Source organism: Amblyomma maculatum, chromosome 1, assembly GCF_055883805.1.
Source record: "Amblyomma maculatum isolate TAMU_Amacu chromosome 1, ASM5588380v1, whole genome shotgun sequence".
In the NCBI taxonomy this organism is placed as follows: Eukaryota; Metazoa; Arthropoda; class Arachnida; order Ixodida; family Ixodidae; genus Amblyomma; species Amblyomma maculatum.
This window is the reverse complement of record NC_139344.1, coordinates 413412039-413436159: the sequence shown is the minus strand read 5'-3', so window position 1 is coordinate 413436159 and position 24121 is coordinate 413412039.

The following is a 24121-nucleotide window of genomic DNA, read 5'->3' as shown; positions in this document are numbered from 1 at the left end:
ATTGGAACTCCCTTCTCTTGGAGAGCTTGCCACACTCTACTCTGATCTATGCAGTCAAACGGTTTCGCATAATAAATAAAACAGAAGTAGATGCTTTTCTGGAACTCTCTTGCCATTTCCATGATCCAGCGAGGTTGGCAATCTGGTCCCTAGTTACTCTGCCCTTGCGAAACCCAGCTTGCACGTCCGGAAGCTCCCGATCCACATACTCCTGCAGCCTACCTAGGAGGATTTTCAACATGACCTTGCTAGCATGCGAAATAAGCGCGATCGTGCGGTAGTTGGAACAATCTTTGGCAATGCCTTTCTTTGGAATGGGGAATGTAAACTGACCTCCTACAATCCTGTGGCCACTGCAGGGCTGTCCATATTTGCTGACATAATGTATACAGAACATTAACAGCGTCATGGTTGAGGTTTTGAAGCAACTCAGCTGGAATGCCATCAATTCCGCTAGCTTTGTTCTTAGCGAGGCTGGCTAAGGCCCATTCAACTTCACTCTTCAGGATGTGCAGCTAGAGATCAGTAATCACAACCGTCTTATGTTGGGTTTGCATATCCGGGATCTTTTTGTACAGTTCATCTGTGTATCCCTGCCACTTCTTCTTTATCTCTGAAGCTTCAGTAAGGTCCCTGCCTCGTTTGTCCTTTATAACGCCCAGCTTAGCACAGAAGCTTCGTTTGATATCTTTGATTGTCTTATACAGAGCTCTTCTGTTCCTCAATTGGCTGTGTCCTCAACTGCTTGGCACTGTAGGTTCAGGAAGGCATTCATATCTCTCCTTGCTATTTTCTGAAAATCCGCATTGAGAACTTTGTATCTTTCTCTTTCCCTCATAACTTTTGCCATCCTACTTTCAACAGCTATTTACAAAGCCTCTTCAGATAACCAGTTTGTTTTCTTGCAATTCTTTTGCTTTGGAACTACCTTAGTAGCAACTTCTTGTATTATATCACGAAAATCAGTCCACATCTTTTCAGGCTCTTTGTCTTCTAGATATAATTCTTGAAATTGATTCCTCACTTCCACAGCATATTCTGATGGAATTTGATCCAGATCATACCTGAAAGGCCCTATAAGTTTCTGTGCTTTCCTCAATCGAAGCTTAAATTTGGCAACAAGAAGCTGATGATCGGTGCCACAATCGACCCCAGGCCTTGTTTTTACTGCTTGTATAGCGCTTCTCCATCTCTGCCGGCAAAGAATATAATCAATCTGATTCCTTTACAGACCGTCCGGTGAAGTCCATCTGTGCAGGCGCCTTTTGTGCTGTTGAAAAAGAGTATTCGCTGTTGTCAGGTTGTTTGTTTTTTGACAAAACTCTACTAGCCTCTGCCCAGCTTCATTTAGCTCACCAAGACCGAACTTGCCTGTGATTCCGGATATTTCTTCACTCCCCACCTTAGCATTCTAGTCTTCTATGAGAAAAAGGACGTCTGATGATGGAGTGCGGTCTACAAGGCATTGCAGGCCAGCATAAAATCTCTCAACTTCAGTTTCTTCAGCAGTAGTGGTTGGTGCGTAGACTTGGATAACTGTTGTGTTTAAAGGGTACATCTGTTAGAGGAATATACATGCTCATAAAATATATGCCCACTCTTCATATACCGGGGAGAACACCTGCGCGATATAAACAGAGGTACTGCAGGTTTGCGTGTCCCTGCTCTCGGGGAGGATAACGTATGACTATATAATCCGAAGTGAAATCATTCGGTCATTTTTAGGGTTGCACCCTAGCACTGTTTTACCCATTCTTCTGTTTACTATGAGAGCGACTCCATTCTTTCTCCTGGATTCGTGCCCACAATAAAATACATAATGGTCGCCGGAGTTAAATTCTCCCATTCCGGTCCACTTGAGCTCACTGATACCTAAGAAAGCAATATTTAATCTGTCCATTTCTCACTTGACGAAATCTGGTTTACCTTGTGTAGTAGTTGCGCGCCTACTTGTCTTGTGCGCCACGCCCCTCAGTGAAAACGGCTATATATGCCGCAGCGCCGCGTGCTGCTGCGCGCTTCGCCCTGGCTTATCACGGACAGCGCCCAGCTCTGCTGGCCCTCGCCAGTAACTTGTTTCCGGGAATAAAGAAATTCCCACGGCGTGCTTCACGGCTGCTGTCTTCGTTTCCTGCCAGCACGGAAAAACACCACACCTTGCGTCATAGATCTTGCATTCCATGTTGCTATGCGACATATCTTATTGCAACATCGGACTTTCCGGTCGCTTCACGACACATTCAATACTGAGCGTCCTTTTGGTTTTAGCCCAGCCGCTTCATTCTTCCTGGAGCTACTAGGAATCGCCCTTTGTTCATCCCCAGTAACATGTGGGACACCTTCCAAGATGGGTGCTCATCTTCCGGTGCCACATCATTAATTCTATTGTGACTGGTCATAGGGTTTTCTTGGCAGGGAATACTGGAGTGGGTTGCCATTACCTTCTCCACTGAATCACATTTTGTCAGAACTATCTGCCGTGAAATGTCTATCTTGGGTAGCCCTACAGAGCAGAGCTCACGACTTCATCGAGTTTCGCAAGCGCTGCCGCATTGTCGTGGCGCAAGCCACGACAAGGCAGTGATCCAGACGTTAGCAGTCATACCTAAATGAGCGAACAATATTTGCAAGCATACACGACGTATATCAAGTGTTCGCGTTCCAATGTCAACGCACACGAACGTTTATGTAATGTTGGAAAACCGATCGACCTGATGGACGATGTTACCGCGCTCACACCAGCATATGCGAAATATTGGGGAGCCACACATATAGCAGGATAATGTTTACCACTATTTAGATGCATAATACCAATGTCAGCAAGCAATGGCATACCTGTCCCGTTGTAACCAGCTTATAGAAGGGCATGACCAATATCAGGGACATACTGTCAAAAATGTGCCGCCCTTGGGCCTTGTTTTGCCAGCACATTTCCAATATCGGGTCGGTTAACTGTGCTACCTGGATCGTTTGTCGATAACAGGCAGTACATATGAGATGCTAACACCTCGTATCACACTAGGAAAAAGAATGACAGCAGAATTAGCTTCAGCCGATAGCATTGCGTTGTGTGATAACTTTTTTTCTTACGCTCATCGCACGACAGGTAGACGAAGCAGAATTTGCACTTCCGCACACGCATTGAATGGATTTTCAGAAGAGACGAGAAGACAGGCTGACGTTTGTACTATTTGCAGTGAAAACATCCTTTAACATCACTTTCTGTTTGCGAAAGCTTGAAATCAATATTAAATTGTGCGGACACTTATACTCGGCCCTTAAGAGCATGACGCTGTAGCATAAGCTACTAGCCCACCTACAAAGCCACGCTGTATTTAAGCAGCATGAACATGCCTGCGTGACCAAGTGTTAGCCTGAATGCAAAGATCCTGACAGAAATATCCACATATTACCCTCGCATATGAATATGAGGCGTGAGTTAGCAGTTCCTGTTGTTTGTAACGTCGGGCAACCCTACGGCCAGTAAATTAGCGGTCGTGTTAGCTGCCAAGTGCAGCTTGCTTTTCTGCTCACAACGCAAATTCCGGCGGACAGCTGCCGACGCCGACGCTATCACATTAAAATAACTGCCTTTAAACGTCATCCTTAGGAGAATTAAGAACTTGTCTTGCTTAATTTGTGAGGACTTTGGCACAACTGAGTCAGCGTGTCATCGCCGCAAGCAGCTGGAACGCATGGGCTAGTGTTTTATTTTGTTTGTATATGCACGCGACACAAGATCTAGTTGCAAGAGGTGCTAGTGTACTTCCATTTCATAGCTATACCTCATGGATTTTAGGGGCAAGCACGTATGCGTTCAAGAATGGCGCCTTCACACAATATATCATAATACTGTGTTGCGCTGTTTAAAAATCTTTTCTTTTCTAGACTCATATTTGAAACTGGCTATTTTAACGCGGGCAGTTACTTAATATCTTTAAGTAATATAGATAAATACACAACAAAATATCTTCTGCTTGTAAAAATTCTCAGTTCTTGTATTTTTCTTGTTATATAGTTTCAATGCAGGATTGTCGTTCTGAAATGAATAAAAACATTGGTCCTGATGGAATAACTTCTCAATTTTTCAAAGCGGATTCGAGTTTTCTTCCATACATTTAGCGTTGAGATAAGTATATGCGACATAGTCAACGCTGCATTAACAACCGAAACACTATACCAGAATTTATCAAGTTTTCTTGCATGCCATCAACTTCTAATTTACTAGCTCGAATGAAGAATATCAAGAAAAGCTTTTGCTAGGCTCCTAACAAAGATGATTACTTGAGCAAAATCATATCTTAAGTGAATATACGACTGTTTTTTAAATATAAACTGCGTCAGTAACCTAGAGAGATACATAGAAAGGCCAGTTGGTGACAAATCGGGAAACTGCAACAGACACAGCACAGACGGAGGTGACCACTCAGAGCGGATGTTTCAATTGAAATTTTATTGTAAACATTGATGGCTTTCATCAACCATCTAGTGGTTACAATCAGGTGAGATAACATGATGAACCAAAATCCAAACGATGACCGGTAATTAAGATCGGAAAATAATATCTTCAATCACTGCTGAGAAATCAGCGGAGGGGCTTTCATAACAAGCGTAATTCCAACAGGATGTATTTGGTTCCGCTCCAAAAGTACCTTTCAAAAGCAATTCACCTCAAAAGTCATTAGTAGACGAGGACAGTAAATATGTATTTACAAACCAAAGCGAAGAGCGTAAATTGCTTTTATTGCACAACATAATTTATTGTTGCCATGCCTTTAGTCAAATACTGAGGTTTTAATAAAACCAGCTGTGGCGACATGGGAGCTAGCAAAAATGGTCCACTTTTGAGGCTCGTGAGGCCAAGGCGGAGCTCCCATTCGAGCGACAACTCAGCGCAGGTGGGCCAGAGAGGTCTCCAAGTATGTGCACTTGCGATGCCTACAAACTAGGTGAATCATGCGGACCTGGCAGCTCGAAGAATCGTTCGAGATACCTGAAGTGGCACTGACAGCTGTACACGAACCCACCTGGCGCCGAAAGGTGGGCGACAAAATCAAAATTGAGACAAACATGTGGAGACCGGAAGCAGCACCCAAGTCGTCTACAACTCTACAACACCAATAAAACAGTGATTAAAAAGGAGACAATCTACGATAACGCCTCTGGAAGTGGCCTCCTGTGCAAGGCTGGACCGGCCTGCTGCGCACCAAAAAACTTCGAGCCATGTTCTCTGGGCTGGACACGGCATGCCCCCGATGTCATGTTGCTGAGGAGAATATCAAGCATATCGTATTGGAGTGCCCACAATTATCTCCAACACCCCCTCCGGCCGCGCACGCCGTGACGGACACAGACGACATGCTGGCAATGGCACTCGGGCTGCACCTTGAAGTGCATGAGACAAGCAGCAAAAACAAGGCAGTGGGAACAACAAAACGACGCCTTGAGCACTGATGGCGAGGACGTTAAATTAATAAATTGGTTCACAGGAAGGGAAAGGCGCAGTAACTGTCACACTTGCTCTGTGGACACCCGAACCGCGCCGTAAGGGAAGGGATAAAGATGGGAATGAAAGTGGAAAGAGAGAAAGAGGAGCCGTAGTGGAGGGCTACGGAGTAATTTCGACCACCTGGGGATCTTTAACGTGCGCTGACATCGCACAGCACACGGACTCCACTTCGTTTCGCCTCCATCGAAACGCAGCCGCCGCGGTCGGGTTCGAACCCGGGAACTCCGGCACAGTAGTCGGGCGTCTTACCACTGCACCACCCCGGCGGGGCACGAGGACGTCTGCACAATAATTTTTTCTGAACAACGCACTAGCGTTGTATGGAACGTTTGTTTTAGGCCTGATCCAGAACCGACTGTGATCACCCGTTGAAAACAGGTTAGGGTGTATCATCATTATTACCATCATCATCATCATCATCATCAAGGCCAAAATATTTCATGCGATCGGGTATGATTAAATTTTTTTTAAATCTTCCGCGCTTTAACGATTGGAATGCAGGGTCTAAAAGTACCGACAAGTCGCATGAGCTATTTACAGTACCAACTTTTAATCATAATAAGGATATTAGTGAAAGATGAAAGTATTGAGAATACATAATCGGCTCTCTGTATTAAAAGTCAACTTCCGTGTCGTCTATCGGAACCGGAACTACAGTTGTCTAAGCTATGAAGCATCGGCATCGGAGATACCTTATATTGTACCTTACCCCAGCGTTGGCAGTTACGCGTTATGCATTTGCATGCGTATGTCAAAGAGTTCTCTATTTCTAAAATCGAAGTCATTTCTAGCACGATGAAACTCGCGAAATGTTCCTCTCAATTATTTTGTAATTTTCTTCGTTTCATGTTTTGTGCACGATGCCTGCGATCTGAGAGACTCAAACAAAATATTCCGGTCCCCGGCTTTTTTCACATAGCCAGTTCTACCCCGAAATTGTTTCTTTTGCATTATTCTGATTAAAAAGCTAATGAAGACAATATAGAAAAATGATTTCAATCTAAAACGCTTCTCACAGTACATTAGGCCTCATCCAGTGTGCTGGACCAAGGATATTTAGTTCACTAAACGGTTTGCATAATCTTCCGTGCTTGTCCCTAATAAGACAGTGAAGTTTTGAGAAAACTGATTAGCTAAGCTCACGTGAGCTCGGTCCAAGTGATTGTACTAAAATAAATGCTACATTATTTCAGCTTAGCACTTCGGTCATGACAGGCTCCTCGGGAGCGCAATTCTCTTTGCTCTATCATCTGCAATTCATTGTTTCTAAGAGGAAAAATATTGTTATTTAAGTGTTTCTCGTTTTTAAGCGAAACCACAAAAGTGATTTTGGCTGACATAGATGGTTGTTTCTTTCACCGATATTTTATGCCTAATACACTCGGTGTTTAGTCGGAATAGTTTCCGGAAGAGGGTTTGCAACAAATGATGCGAATGAAGTTGGACTGGCTGAAATTGAGGCAGTTTGGATAAAATGTTTATTGCTCTTGCAGCACTGCGGTGGTTCATTATTGGCATGCACGTGAGTAGCTTGCACCAGGACGTCACGGTGTCCAAACACGCGACCAGGAAACTGTAGGAAGCCATTCTTACATGCGAAATGTTTTATAAATTCGATCTGCAATGATTTGTCACCATTTGCAGTTGCCAGTAAATAAAACTAAATATTTAAAGACAAACTCTTCAGTAATTTTTTTACACTGGTAGCAGTAGGGTTGAGTTCGGCTGAATGTCATTTAGCATTTGTGCCTTAAGTGAACACGAATCCTGCTTTTGCACAGCAAGCATTTTCAGCCTGGTTGTCAACTCACCCTCGGTTTTTCTATATCATTCTATTATTGACGCTGTAGTCAATTCCGTAACGGACTCTTTGTATTTACTCCGAAGTTGCATCCCAAACAGGCAAATAATATGCTTTATTGCGCTTGCTTAGGGTGATTAGGAATAGAGGGTTTGCTTAACTGACGTATGTAGCCTCTCTAAGACTCACAACCGGCTGTTCAATGTACACAAGCGATATTTGGTCCAAATGCCAAATATATATCTCTATTTACACGTCAGTCGGTTTACTGTTCCCTAGAGAGTTAAACATCTGTTATTAAGGAAGAAAAATCCGCTCATATGAGCTATAAATGCTGTCCAGCCTTGAATTCCTTCACACCCAAAGCTGTGCCCGTACATATAAGTTCCTGAAAGCTGGACAATAAGCGTTACTTGAATAAATAATAAAGAAAGCCAACGCCTAAAACTGGATGTACACGAAAGTTTCAGTATTTGTGGTGCAATATTTCCAACACATTTAGTTCTTATTTGGTGAGACGACGTAACTAAGTCCCATGTGCATAACGTGTAATATTGTTGTAGAAATATTAATGCAAGATATACCTCTGTCATTACTCTCTTATAGGTATGGTGACCTTCTGGGAAGCTGCTGTGGCACTCAAGGTTGCGGCAATTGGCTGCGCACTTCTAGCTGCAGTAGAACTCCTTAACTCTAGTCTGTTGCATTCAAGAAAGCATGCCTTGTACAGCCTTGTTGATATTGCTTATCTGGTAAGTGACACTTGCGCGCTCGCACTATACTACCAAACGCATCAATATTGATGGCAGTACCATGAAAAATATTCGCTGTTTATCACTGACATATTGTAGCAATTCTCTGCCCTGCCAAAGTTTAGGTAAAGGAAGCTTTCGATATTTTCGAACGCGTAACTTTTCAGGCAGTAGACAAATGTAGTGACGTCGCACATGCACACTTGGCATCTCGGCAGGTTTAATTATATTTATGGAGCGCAATGTATTCGAGCCTGGCGCTTAGGGCAGGCATGTGCGAAACCTATAAAGTAAAGCAATACGCATATTACTGGGAGAAGGCTAATATTCTGATGACTGGCAGGAAATTCCCCAAACGTTTCTCATGTTTTTGAGGCGTGTATCTATTTGCGCTTTAGAAATCAAATTGGCCGCGTTTTAGAAAATTAATAGCACAAAGCAGCAAACTTTCCAGGGGTGGGTTGGGAATGTTTTCATTTTAATTATACACAGTTACGATATGCGCTAATATTACGGCCATAAGGAAATTCCTATTATAAAATTTCGATGTTCATATATCTCTAGTGTGATCGACTTCTGGTTGGTAGCAATGCAGTAAAAAATCTCACTGGAGTATGTACTTGTTGCGTGGGCGGCTGTTGTGATAACTGTCTTAGAAAATTTCTCTCAGCAGCCAAGATTTACCATAGGCAAACTTGTAGCAGTTATCTTAGTGTCAAACATGCAAAAAAGGACGCATTGACAACACTGAAAACTTTGCCCACTGCTCATTTTTGTTTTACCAAGGCGACGTTTTTGTTTGCTGGAAGCTTTCCAGCTGAATTTGACGTCCCACATCAATGTTTTATATTTAAAACTGAAAATTGCAGATTGTTATATCTCCTAATGATTAATTATGACAAAAGGGTACTGATGAATTCGCTCTTAAGGTTTCAAAGACTGCCCGAACCAAGACCCCCGTCAGCTACAAGCAGATAAATGAAGCGGAAATGAGGGTGCTCGTTGTAATACGTGAAGAAAAGAAGCCAACAGTCAACGAGGCCAAGGAAAGCATTGGGGATTGTAGCCATACGTAGCGTAAGAGGGTTCTAGCACAGCTTTCGCCTTCGCTCTTAATCACGTTCTATGTGACGCTGGCGGTAACACAGGACGTTCCACGTCCACCGCTATAGTTGAGGGTGGTGCTGGTGAACACTCACAAGTTTCATATACAGACAACATAAATACCCAAGAAAGTAGCAGGGAGAACCGCGGCCGATGTAGCTCAGTTGGAGAGCATCTGACGCAATATTCGGAGGTAGTGGGTTCGGTTCCTACCAACGGCACGTTGTTTTTTCTTCTACTTTGCGTTTATTCCTCCCCTAAATAGATTACATTACTGATTTATGTGATTACCGAAGTAAAAAAAAATTAAAAGAAAAGACAAAGTACGATCCCCAATGCTTTCCTTGGCCTCGCCGACTGTTGGCTTCTTTCCTTCATGTATTATAACGATCACCCTCATTTCCTCTTCATTTACATGCTTGTAGCTTACAGTGGTCTCGGTTCTGGCAGTCTTGAAGCCATAGGTAGCGTAAGAGGTTCTAGCACAGCTTTTGCCCTCGCTCTGATCACGTTCTACGTGACGCTGGCGGTAACACAGGACGTTCCACGTTCACCGCTATAGCTGAGGGTGATGCTGGTGAACGCTCTCAAGTTTCGTATACAGACAAAATTAATACCCAAGAAAGTAGCAGGGAGGACAGCGGCCGATGTAGCTCAGTTGGAAGAGCACCGGGCGCGATATTCGGAGGTCTGGGTTCGGTTCCCACCCCCGGCACGTTGTTTTTTCTTCTACTTTGTGTTTATCTCTCCCCTAAACAGATTACATTACTAATTTATGTGATTGCCGAAGTAAGAAAAAAATAAAAAAAAGACAAAGTACAATCCCTAATGCTTTCCTTGGCCTCGCCGACTTTTGGCTTCTTTGCTTCATGTATCCTTTGGCTTCTTTGCTTCACGAACACCCTCATTTCCCCTTCATTTAACTGCTTGCGGCTATAACTTATGTAACATAGTTCAAAGCGTTGTCTCCCTTTAAACAATTTCCATCGTTATCTTGAATCCGGTCCTGCTTTCTTCAATTTGTTTTTACCTAGCCAGCTTATATGGTTCCAGAATTTTTGTGGTACGCCTCTAGAGGCATCGTGTATGCCAGCCATCCAACGATCGGTGGACTGCTTTATTTTACTTTGGACGAGGGCCTGTACATCAAGTTTCTTTTGCCGATACGAACACCATTTTTGGTCTATTTCCTCCTGTGATACTTGTGCTTTCTTTGTCTCGCGGTGTTTTCTTGAAGCTGCCCGTCCTTGTCCAATGGCTTCGCGGACTTTCTTATTCCATCAGCTACGTGGCTCCCTCTTTCCATTCCAGCAGTTTGCTACTTTAACCTCCCTAATTTTTCTCCTAATGAGTCGTTCTAACTGTTCCTAATCTCAGTCTTTCTTGGGGCTTTTCTCTATAGCTTCCTCTATGTCTGCTCCTAGCTGCACCTTTTCATCTTCGTTTAATTTTGCGTTTAGTGTTTGTTTAAGTTTCATTTCTCTTTTCATGAAGGGCCCCATCTGCAGAATAATACGCTTGTGATCACTTGCCAGACTACACTCCCCTGCTTCGTCTATGGTTATTTTAGCGAGCTTGCTATAAATTCCCTGCGATATTGAACTGTAGTTAATGGTCGTCTGCCTTTTCCGGAATTCCCGTGTGATTTTGTCCTTTACATTTTATTTCTCTACTGACTATAACTAGGTTGTGTCGCTAACATAAATCTAGAAATAGTTTCCGGTTAGAATCCGTGTATCCATCCTGATCAGCGATATGGCCGTTAATGTCCCCCAGTCGAATAATATCGGCCCCGTCTCTAAACTACCTTACGACGCCACTGAGATATTTAACGATGTCCTGGTTTTCCTGCTTACATTGGTGCCCTGCTGCTAAATAAACTACCCCTATCCATGTCCTTATGCAGGCAATTTTTCTGATACCCATATAGGTTCTTTGCAAGATGACTGCATTCTTTGCCAATTTGTTCCTTGGTGTAATAACATACCTATCCTTCCCCGTTTTCTTCGTTCTCGTTTTGCAGCAAAAACGGTGGATCTTCTAGACCCCCGAGACGATTCTTGTATAGAGCGCACACGCCTATTTCGTCGTCCTTCAACTGCTGTTGTATCTCTAGCCATTCCGCTCTCTTTATACTCGCTCACATAATTATGTAGCTGTTCCTAGTGTTAAATCTCTTTTTCGTACTTTCTTTCTGGACCTCCTCTTGGTCATTTTGTTGGGCTCAGCCTCCGTTGTTACGCTTTCTTCTCCTTCGCTTCAGACTACCCCTGCGCCCGGAGCCCTCGCAGACTCTCTAAAAAGCTACAGCCCTGCCCGCCAGGTGGAAGCTGGTCCCTGCTTTCACCCTTCTGTTGAAATGTATGCCATCTCGTTGAAAAACTTTGCCAAAACCTGCGCTATGCACTGCCCTGTTTACCTCAACTACTTCAAAACCCTTCTCCAGGCTTAGTTTTCTTACGTGATGATTAACAGTCACCACGTCCTTTTCAAGGTTTCCGTTTGTTCCTAGCACCTCCAGTAGTGTGCACAAAATGATCTGCGCGTAGTGTGCTATCGCCCTGATATCGTCAAATACATGAGATCAACCTTCCACCGTTCCTGCAGTGTCACCAGTGGGACATCATTCTGCCCCGCTGCTACTATCCCTAATTTTGCGCTCTGCGAAATTTTCGACAGCCTCTTCTTGGTCTCTTTAAGCATTGCGTTCATTTTCCTCTCTGGAAGGTTTCAACTGATACTCGCTTATCACCCTTTACACGTTCCATGATAGCTGGACTGCACCTGCTCATGTTGGAATCCCCTGCGATAAGCACCCGGACATTCTCTCTCCCCCACCCAACTGCTGGGTCCTGCTTCGGGTTATCTGTGTCTTCTCTGGGAATTTCATTGCTCCTTATTTCTTCCTTCTTTTCCAAATTCTTAATATCTAGATAGAGAATAGCTCTGTCGGTTCAACACCGCCTGACCTACTTCCTACTTTTACCTTACCATGTCCATGCCAGTGCCGGTTCTAGCCACGTGACCCGCGCTGGAATGTCCGTCCTTGTTGCTTACAAGGACAGTGTCGGCCATTTTGTTCTCTATTTGAGGAAGCTGTCCCAGTAGTTTCTGATTTTCTGCCCTTACTATACCTAGGCCATTTTCTAAGGCTTCCACACGCGACACTAGATCGACCTTTTCTAGTTCAAACCTGTCTAGGCGCGCACTCAGCACGCAACACCGGCGCAAAAAGTCAGTGCCTTCCGCTTCCTCTACCGAGTCGAAATGCGCTTCCTTCAGATTAGCCTGTGCCTCATACTGCGTACACTTAAACTTCTTTTGGCTGCACATTGTAAGCCTACATCAACTGAACTATTTCCACTACGGGTTCTCAGAATATACAGACTGCAAAGGTAAGACACAAAAATGACTAGCAAACAGGCTTTGAAAAACTTTTGCGAATGGCAATGACCTACAAAAAAAGAATAACCTAAAAAGCTAACACGCTAACAAAATAGTTAAAGAATGAAAGCCGAAAACCCTAGCTGCCGGCATGAAACCAGGCAGCTAAGACAAAGAGCAAAAGTCTATTCTTTATGCTGCGCCGAAACTACCCAGTTCAAGACTAAATAAATTTGTTAAAAGGAAGAATTCATCTATTTCACGCTTTTGGAAGGTTCCGCAGCCGCCATGCTGTCCGTTTTCGATAGCCACGGGCAATCTAAGGAGCGATTAGAGACGTACCACACGATTGTCAACTCCAGAGGTCCGTGCCACACGATTGTCAACTGCCAACCACAGTTCTGTGTCCGCATATTGTTTTCTTTCCGGTTGTCACATGACCTAAAACGACTTCCTGAAAGGCTCATGAAATCCTTTGGCATGGTTAGCCGAATACAATACAGCAGAAAGTGCAGTTGATGCTGGCTGCGCATACTTATTTTGTACTATTTATTCACTGTATATCTACAACCAGGTCGAATGTCGCAGACGCGATGACCCATCCGGCTCCACTTGCTGTGAAGGCTCATTTCGTAATTAGTATTACCGCAGTCCTATAGTAGATACTCTTGACAAAAATTGTCCCGGCAAGAGTCACATGACATTCTTAATGATGACGGACTGAACATAAAATACAACCGACATTTAAAACCTAAACGACACATTTGCAGGAAGTGAAAGAAGTCCAATTCTTACGAACTTCCAAAAAAAAAAACAGACTTTCACCGCGACCTTAAGGCTCACTATTAAAGGGCTGAACGTTTTTTTTTTCTCTCATGTACTAGTTGTTCCAAACTTTCTACTGGCTTTTCTTCTTTTTCATGTTGCTTGATGGTGCATATTTTGTTCCATTCACAATTCAGGAAACTTCTATCAGAGAACACTGGAGTGTACTGTTCCTTTCTTTTCATCGCTGTATGTTCACGTTGAGATTTTTCGCAAAATTTAATACCATCGCTTTGTTGTTTCTGATTGCAGATTTCCAGCACTGGGTTGTTTGCCGCATTTGCTACGGAACTGTATCATTCCATCACCCTCAACATCCGATGGTCAACGTGGACATCAAAGCAATATATTGACCTCTCTTTTACTGTGGCACTATGCATCGCGATAGTAAGTAGTATTTTAATCACCTACAGCAGTTTTTTTCTGGAATAGGAGGCTACAACGTCAAAGGCTCACAATATATGGCCGCATAGAGGTAACAAAATCGTACCCTCTCTGGTAATCGACAGTATGTGTAATCATGAAATGAGTTCATATGCCTTATATAGCATATTGAAGAGCTCACTAATCATCGCTCCCTGCATGGCATTTTTGTCGCGATGTCGAGCCGGAACGGGGAGATCACATTGGAGCTATTTACTGGCCAAGTCAATGGATTGCCATATGTGGAATATTTCAATATACTGTTAAGCAGCGTGTTGATGTGAATGGTCTGAGATTTTGACGCATCGCCAACATCTGCATATGAAGTTTTTCTTGCGCTCGCAGGAAGTAGGTAAAGTACTATAGAACATCAGTGGTCTCTGTTCTCCAAAGAAACAAATTGTATGGAGAGCGTGCAATATCGCAAGACAGGTATGAGTGTATTGCTAGAAATTGTCCGAGCTTTCCATGCGCAAGTGATTTTGCACTGAAAGCTTTCCTTCCCTCGCATCGAGTACTGTGTACTACAAAAGGAAGCTAATGGGGTGTGGTTTCAAAAAAAAAAGAACAGCAAAAAACTACAGACTTGAAGATGAGGGATCTGTGGGTATATTGACTTGTGCAGAACATCTTCGAAATATCTAAAATAAAAGGTTCAAAAATGCGTCAACGGAAAATTTGCAAACTTTTGGGCATGCACCCTGCTCAGTGTCAGCGCCGCATGTTGGAACCAATAGATAACGCACCAAAACACTAAACCCTTATTGCTTCGCCTATGTGCTTTTCTCCGGTTCAGCCCAGAGTTCTTTAGCTGCCGCGTCGTCAACTCAATCTTTTTGCAGCGTGTAGCCGGGCAAGGACAAAGAACAGAGGAACGAGTAGGACGCACCACGCCTGTGCATCCTACTCGTTCCCCCTTTCTTTGTCCTTGTCCGGCTTCACGCTGCAAAAATTATGGAAAACCAACGGACCCTACAGCTTGTCCTCGTCAGGTCGAACCTAACGTTCTTGATCGGTTTCAAATATATATTAATGCCGAAACCACGGCTTCTGCCCTTGTTATTACCCCGTAAGCGTCAAATATACAGGAATATGTCAATATGTTTATCGCCAGCTTCGACAGTACACAGCCCCTGTAAAAACAATTAATTTTAATGATAATAGGAGTAGAGTGTGATTGCGCTGAGTAAATCCTGTGAAGCATTGTGGAGCCTTTAAGTGAGCAAGGGAAAATAGCACTTACATACATTACTTTTTTTTCTTTCTCAGGTGTTCATAAGCGCTGTATTCATTGTGGGCAGGCTGCGAGGATACGGAGCTCCAGGAATTGTGTGCGCTTCTCACGGAATCTTATTGACCTTGATGACTGCAAAGTTATTACACAACGTCGAATCGGAATGTGGTTACGAGGCAAGTGGTTTTTTTTCCTCCGTTTCGTAGTTTGGCCTCCCCTTGCAAAGAAACCAAGAGTTGGAAGCAATTTTTATAGAATGCAATATGGAAAGAAAATAGTACTGATCATCGTTACAGTTGCGCTTGTGTTCTGTGATACGCGATTTAGATATGATTATGCCATATGCAGATGTGTACATTGTGCCATCTCGTAGAAGTATTTGTAAAACGGTTTGTCATCCTCATAACATATAGTAGGCGCTCCCTTTGCAAAATAAAATGATTTGTATCTGGTCTCATCGATGTTTTACCTTTCTGTTTAACTGTCACATAGGCGACAGGCGGGGAAGTGACTTTTGTCAATTTGTGGAAGGTTCATTGCACATATAACTGATTAGATACATTGAACAAACTATGTGCCTAAACGACATAAAACACACAGCGTTCCATAAGAATAAACTACTAAAACGCACATAAAAAAAAATATTAACTGTATGCATAAGCATCCAACGTAGCGTAGATTAAAAATATTTTGTGGAGACTCTTCCATATACATATTCTCTTTCGTTTTAGGAACGAGAATATTCGAAACTAGTAGATATGCAGCAACTGTACATTAAACGTTAGTAAGTCACTAAATCTTCATGAAGGTCAAAGTGCTTAGACTGAAATATCACATGTGAGTGATCACAAAAGAGTATGACGTGTAGCCGTACAGCATGGAAAATGACGCACTATGCTAGCTTTGAAATAGCTACATTATAAATACAGCCGACAGCAACAGCCAAACAGATAGACAGGATACAGTTTCACCTGTCCCCTCCGCATTTTATCCCCTGCCTTCGTCTGACCAACTTATCACAAGGCGTTACCTAAGCGGTTTTAGGTTGGATAATTAGCGTAGCGTTTGGCGTCAAATCCACTTCCGAATTCAGAGCCTAATTATTCACATCTCCTGCACGTCGTGACATGTGACTGCTGAAAAATCCTCAACGCCAGAGTGCCCGATCTTTTACAGCTTTCGACAGATGACATTTGCTATTATACCTATCCCGCTAGAGGGGTCTTAGGACCAGCCTGCACTGCCCTGCTCACCCTAGGCAGCTTTCTCACGTCTGGATTTGCTGACATGCCTACGTCAGCCGAGAGTAAAGCAAAGGTAAGCTGTGGTTTGTTTTTAGAGGCAGTGAATTGCACGAGGAGGAAAAAGAAAATATTCTGTAATTTCGAAATTCTATGGTCACGAAACTCTCTAATGCGATATTCAAGCGCCACTTTTTGAAAGTTTATGCGGAATGTGAGGCAAATAATTTGAGATGCTTTTAGGTATGCTTGTGAGGTTACAAATTACTTTATTTTTCTCAGGAACCATAGCATTTAGGCTCTGGCGTTCACACGGCCGAGCTTGCGACCAACTTGTCCGTGTTGTGGCGGTAGAGACGACACTGTGCACACGTTGTCTCAGTGTCTTTTTTTCCGAAGAGCTTCTCCGTCGTGCAGCTGCCCTCTTGCATCTTCCAGGTGTACCGTATAGTCTGTGCGATATCTGAATCCGTTGCGAGGCGAAGCCGTTAACCAGTCCATTCTCCTGCTCATTGACAGCACGTAACAAGTATGGCCGGCACACCATGCTGCCGCCTACGGCAGCAAAGTTCCGGCCCCATTGATGCAGCTGCAAAACTGCGGAATGAGGTCCGGTTCCACTTGCAAAGAGGAAGGTCGCATCCTTGGCGAGCGGAGGTTCTCTGAGAATTGGTGTCGGCCATCTGTGACTTTTTGCGTTACTGGTGGAATAGTTTCTGCTTCGATATGGTTTCATCAGAAGGAGCTGTCGTCATTGGTGACACCTATTGCATGCGTGTGTGTGTGTGCGTGTGTGAAGAACCTTATTTGGAGGAAGCTTGAGGTAGCCGGGGCAACCTCACGCAAACACTAGGTGGGCTTATCATTACAGGAGCCCATTGGCGATCGCATCGGCTCGAGCTCGGTGGACCAGGGCCTTCTGGCTTTTCCAGATCGGAGCAACCGAGCAGGGCTGCCTTCCAGTCCTTCCGGGTGGGGTTGGGTTTGGGGCGAGGTTCGGGATTGACTGGCATGCCCATACCATGTGGAAGATGTCCGAAGACTTCTCCGCACAGTGAGGGCATTTTCCTGTGCAGGAAGGATCAAAGTTTTTTTAAAAATGCCGGGCACAGCAGCGTTTTGGTGTAAAGGCGGAGGAGTGTGCGTTCCTCCACCTTCGTAAGGCACTTACAAGGCTTAGGATAAATTTCATGGCCGAATTTAAATAATTATGCAATTTCTCGAAAACTGAGAGCCGCTTTGGGTTTGGGATCCGTATCATAAGGCGTTGCCGGAAAGTGAGCGCGCGGTCGCGAAGATTCAACGCCTCATTGGCTCAATGCTACGATGGCGCGGCAAGCTGTCTTCGCATCCGATACACACCCACCCTTGTGGAGGTATCGAGCGATGGCCCCCTTGTCCGTGTAGCGCCCTCACCTCGAACAAAAAAGCTGCTCGCTCACCTTTGGCCCATGTGTGGCTCCAGGACACGGCACTTTCTGGTAACACGTTCCTTCCCGCCAATACCTCTGATCCCCAACCCCTTGAACAATGGGAGACCTTGTTATCCAGCCCCGTGCTGTCGATTCAGGTCGCATTGACGGACAGGGGCCAAGTTCTGCTGGGTGCATATCGGCCCCGCAACTAGGGAACCACCTCGTCTGGTGCCTTCGTGCACCACCGATTTGTTTCGGGCCCAATAAATTTTGATTCATCATCAACGTCCCCTTCCATGTGAAAACAGCAAAAAACCCTGTAGCTCGTCTTTCTCTTCTAAGAAGTTTGCTTGGCTTCTGTCCTGACGCTCTTTTGCTCGCTACACCAGCAACGCCACCAACGGCGACGCCACTCAACCGCCAAGTGGACGCATAACATATGCGACCTAATAAAGTGCTTAATAAAGCTAAATATTATTGAAGTCACTCTAACTCATACTCTACTCTTTACAAAACACGTTTTTCATATGTGCGTGAGCTACGAAACCTGTAAGTTTCGAGGCATGTGTACGTACTGCGGCACCCTGCGTGAAGGCTACGAAGTATGCATCCACGAGTAGCCTTAAGTGTCGCGAAAAGACAAACAGGAAACCTTTCGTCATCAGACACTAAGAGACGACGAATTTCGAGCGTAGAAATGATTGAATAAATGCCAACAACTGTACTATATCAATAATACCTCCGATGCCCTCTCTTCTACGTCTGTTATTCAAAGGCTATTTTGAGCCTTGTTTTAAAATTCTTGAATTGATAAATATCAGAAAGCTGGTGACCGCCGTTTGTGCCAGTACTTTGCTAAAAGAGGTGCAGTTCAGAAGTGAGCCGACGGTGAAAAATAAACATTTTCGTTATTCGCCTGTTCTTTACAAATTCTTAACTTTTCCGCTGGTTCCGATTGCTTCCTAATGTTTTCATTATATGTGGGCCAGATGCTGGCTGAACCCTCCTCTTAATATTTGTTCCTCGAAAATGAGTATCATAGTATTTGCACCGCTGATTTTGTTGGCACACCTTTTAACGCATACACCGAATCTTCTTCCAGAATGCTACATAACTTGTATTTCTAGTGCGTCCTTTCATTTACCAACCAGCACAAACGGAGGTGCCATTTGAAAGTTTTTTTTCTCGAAAGCAGATCGTGGCAGTTTTGAATATATCAATAAGAACTTTAAACTTCGCTGAAATGTGATTTTTTTTGCGCAGCGAAACAAAATCTCAGTGCTTATGATTTATGTACTACTTAAAAATGTGTCGGTTGTAGAAGCTTTAAATAAAGTTTGTCCGCCGAATAAGGGTAGAATAAAATACAGCATCATGAGGCATGAAACATGAGATGTACACGTAATACCGCACTCAACATGACTTGCAAAACCCCGAAATATGGCCGCAGTGCTTCACAGAAGCCGGGTGGGTTCGACAAGCAAAGCCATGGGAAAACGCAAGGGAAATGAGTTTGCACTTGCAGATGAGAACGTTCTCCCCTGCGTCGTTTACTCTTGGAAATGTGAAAGTGTTCCGTGCGGTTCAAGTATTATAGCATTGTCCCATCATGGTGCCTGTGTGAGGATGTCTGTACGACATCGCAAGTCACATGGTACGATTGAGCCTGTTTAGTAACGTGAGCGGTTATCACGCACACATCTTACGCACGTGGCATAGCATGGTTAGGGGCATGGCATCTTGTGTCTCACAGCTGGCGGATTTCAGTGGGCAATAGAAGCTCCATGCGGGTAAAGGCTTTAGTATTTCCGATTACATTGAGCAGACGAGGGGGGGGGGGGGTGTAGCTGACTATCAGAGTAACGTAATCACTTTCGCTTTCGTTTCAAGCGCGCCGGTTTCAGCTACACAGCCCAGTCGGAAAGAACTAGAGAAAATTTTCTGACGTTACGACTGAATTTCTGTGTGGTTTTTGACGGGAAACCTGTTGTGACAACAGAATATTCTGTAGTAACATCAGAAATTTCTGTAGTTACAACAGAAACGTGCTACAGAACTACAGACAACAGAAATATACTACAGAAAAACTACAGAACTACAGAACAGTACTGCAGAACTACAGAAAAATCTGCTGGTTACGACAGAACTACAGGATATTTTGTCGTATTTTTGACAAAGTTCTGTAGTTTTTTTTCGACTGGGAGTATCTCCTGAAATGGCTGTGGTCACACACACAGTGGTTGCAAGTCGAATTGATCGCCATAGGACATGAACGAAATAAATAATATATGTTTCTCATCGAACCATTATCCGAAAATATAATCTTGGGTCACTGACCTCTTATGAGTCAATTTCGGTTGATTTTACGCGAAACTCATGTAAGACCACCACTTTTAAATGGTTGTTATATTCTTTTCTCCATAAGTAAAAATCAAGTATCTAGTCAGCAGCCTCAGCAAGATACCTCCTGAGTTTCCTGGAAAAGATAAATAGTTTTGCTCCATCTATGAAATCGTTACAGAAGATTCCCCTTGGTGCGAGTGTGTATCTTATTATACCACTTACCATTTTTATTATATAGTGGCTTTCAAAACATTTATATTACCGCGCTAAAACAAGGCAAACCCACTTTGAAGTTGCAAAAACAGACGAAGTGTATAGATATTATAATTGAGGGTACCTTTGTGTGCAATGTGACCAAAGCTAGGTACAGAGGGACGAAGATGGGCCTTTGTCCCTTTACCGTTTTTTCAAGTTGGGCACTTATTCCCCAAGGCACGAAGACTATTGCCAGTCATCTTCACCTTCTTGCCTAGAACCGGCCGCATTGTCATTAAGTTTCCTCGAAAATATAGTCATTCGCCCTTAGCTTAGAATAGACAGAGTAGCAAATGCACGTATGAGGAATAAAAGATCACATGTATACCTTATTATATAGCCGTATTGGCGAAGGCTTAAAATGCAAAATAGCATAGCCTCAGTATTTAGCCAGTTTTATCTTATCTGCACCATTTTACTGTTCTTTTGTGTAGTTGTGTTTATCACAGCTCTCCTGCAGGTAAAGTTAAAACGCAAGGTAATTCAGAAACAAAAATCGCTGAGATTTTATGAATTTTCATAGCTTGCGCTAATCGTGCCATGATGTAGTAAAAGTGGAGGTAGTCTCAAAGTAGATAGGTTAAAAGAACGCGTGCTGCTGCTGTTTCATCTTATGTAAATAATAAAATAAGAAGTCTCATAAGAGGTGAGAGGTCAAAACCTACCCTTCCTCTCCTATCATTTGCATCTTATCGCTTACCTCTTACCCGCGTTCGTGGCAGTGCTAGATAGAATTAAAATTAGTTTACAGGAACGGTAAGGCATACTATTTGTCACACTTTCACTGGCAAATGTGAATATGGACGGTACATCATCGCTTATGTGGCGTGGAGGTATGTGGCGCGTGTTGAAGAGTGGGATTGCCGATCACATGGAACACTAGACCGAGAACACATCTCGTGGAATCTCGCGCAAAATCGCGCAACGTTGAGAAACCTTAGGCATAGATTTCGCGCACAACTCTCACGCGCAGGATTTAGTTCGATCAGCCTGGAAATGCTGATCGATAGATGATAGATACATTTATATTGTATCGCTACTTCATTTCCTGGTTTTGTTTTGTTATTCGCCTCGAACTGGTTTGGCAGAATACTCATCGCTCCGTCTTGATCGTGTCATTATATATGCCAAGATAAAGCCAAATCTTTATATTTTGGAGACATGCGTCTTTGTGTACTTGTCCTTGATTATTCAAAAAAATTCTGAAAAAGAAACGTTTTTAATTAACTCTTCATGTCTTTTGCTTGTAATATTCAGTAGTAACTGGGTTTTCGACTTCTCAATCTTTGCATGGTAAGGTGGTGCTATTGAGACAGAGTGAGATTTCTGAATATTTAAATCAAGCATGAAAATGAACGCCTCCTTTGATGGCGGCCAAAACTGTACCTCATAGTTTATGCTATGTTTACCCAAAAAAAAAGGTTTAATCAATTGATTTTCCAGTAAGAGTTTTTCGTCATTTAATCACGGTTTAGTTTCACTTTATTACAGCTGGTTTAATATGTGTGAGTTAAGCTTAATGGGCTTCTTTTGCTCATACTAAAGCATTTCTTTTATAGTAGAATTAACATATTTTAGTTACAGAACAGTTAGTCATTTGTCTATCAATGGTGAAATACATTTTGTTTAAATCTTGCATGCATTGCTTCAAGGCTGAAAGACGCCGTAGCCGGGACAGCTGCTCTCCGTTCTCAAGAGTGTTTTTGACGGACTTCCTAATGTAAGAATATAGTTTTCTACGTTCCATAGTGTACAGCCGAGAACAATACAGTTTGGACAACCAGCTTAATAGAACGTTATGATATTTATTTCTAAGACCAAATTTTCTCCCTTCTGGTCACTTTGTCAAAGCCTGTAACACTGCAGCGGCTGGGTATGGGGCATGTTAAATTCACTCTATTGTACTTAAATAATTCGCCACTATTCCTATTTTAGTTTACTCTCAATGAATGTGTTCTAAACGCTTGTTTAATGGCTTTCTATGCAATTACAGAAGACTGACTTATACCCACAAATATTTCTGCATTGCACCAACAGATTTTTGAAGAACGTTATAAGAAAATCAAGAGTAATTGTGCGGGATATTCCAAGGCTTAAGCTGCGTCTTCGTTGCAATTCGGACAGCGAGAAGGAATCAATGGACCTAATTAGGAAAGCGTACGTATGAGCTCACAATGGGCATTCTTTTACCCAGAAAGTTACGTGTACACTTCCGGACAGAATAATGTGGTGCGCTTTAGCTTTCCAAGTTTTCAGCCACGTTGCATGACGGGAACAGTAATATCCGCTGGCTTCATTTGCAGGATAACAGCGATTTTATTTTTATATAATTTTGAATAAAAATAATGCTAGCTAGTTAACGAATCACAGGATTTTACTTCCGAGGAATGGCCTATTTTCTTCTGTGATAGCTGTACGTGCTGTTGGGAGGAAAAGTGGCGTGTACTGCGCGACGGCCAGCAGATCCAAGCAAACACTGCCCCGCCACACTGTTTCATGCTTATGTGAACTTTTTCCATTTGCCGGCATGTCAATTTCTCTGTTATGATGCCCCTTCTTCATGTTTGGTGAAATCACAAGAAGCTGCGCAGTAACATAGACTCAGCAGGTCTCTCTTTATTAAGGTGAAAAGTTTACTGTGTCCGAAACATCTATTATCAAAATGTGTCGCCGGATGTGATGTCCCCACTTGGCGATGTGAGCTCGAGTCATCAGTCATTAATAATAGTGAATAATGATCAAAATGCAAAGATAAAAAGGAAGAAGGTTCCTAGTCATAGCAGATAAAGAAAATTATTGATAGGCAAATTAGCCATGTTTACTTAGTCATAGTTAGATTTAGAGAAAATAAAATAGTGACAGGTACTTACAAAAACTTCGTGTAAGTGATAATGTTTTTAGCATTCTTCAATGGAGTTTCTGCGTGGCCTCTACGATTTTGTTGTTTTATTAAGGATAATTTATGTCAACAGTGCCGGTGCTCGAAGCGAGTGTATACTGCAGCGTAATTATAATCCACGTAGTGCTAGTACTAGTTCATAAGTACGCCATTAAATACTCACAGTGGACAGAATTCACACGCGACATCATACTGTCCCACAGTTTTTAATGGTCTTTGGGAGTAGTGTTAGCCAATTTAAAGTAAGTTCGTGGCATCATTGGTGTCCAGTGTGGAATACCAAAAGTTCCAATTAGGTCATTGTGTGCTGGAAGTGGTCGGCGTTCACTGGTGCAGGTGCGGCCAAACGTAAATGGAAGGAGACATTCGAAAAAAAAAAACTATTTTCATCGTCCTCATTTTATGCATGCTTAATTCATATATGCAGCCTAGTTGTGATTGGGGAAATGAAACCGCTTATCAATAAATCTTGAATTTGAATTTAAATTAAATTTTTTTCGAATCCCTACCATTTATGTTCGCTTGACGGCATTCGTAGATATGTTCTAGTGTCGCAGCCATATTCTCCGTAGATCGTGTACCTTGCCTAGTTTTCAAGTAAGCTTAAAAGATCAGGAGAGGGGACGAGGGAATAAATAGGGCACTTGAATGTAAAAGTGAAGGGGCAAATTGCGATCCACAAGTGGAAGCCCTTCTTTGCATACGTAATGATTGCGTGGAGGTTGCCTGATTAGCCTTGTTAGAGGGCTGAGTAGTGAGGTCGTTTCTTGACGAGGGATGGGATGAATGCAAATATTTCCTCAAATATAGCGCTGATGTCTTAAGATCTCTGGCAAACGGGACTCGCTTTCGCAGCACGATTGTAGCGTGTATTTTTTTTCAAGCGCAGGTGCATTTTGTCCGACATTCCAAGCTAAAACGCCGCACACAGCAAGC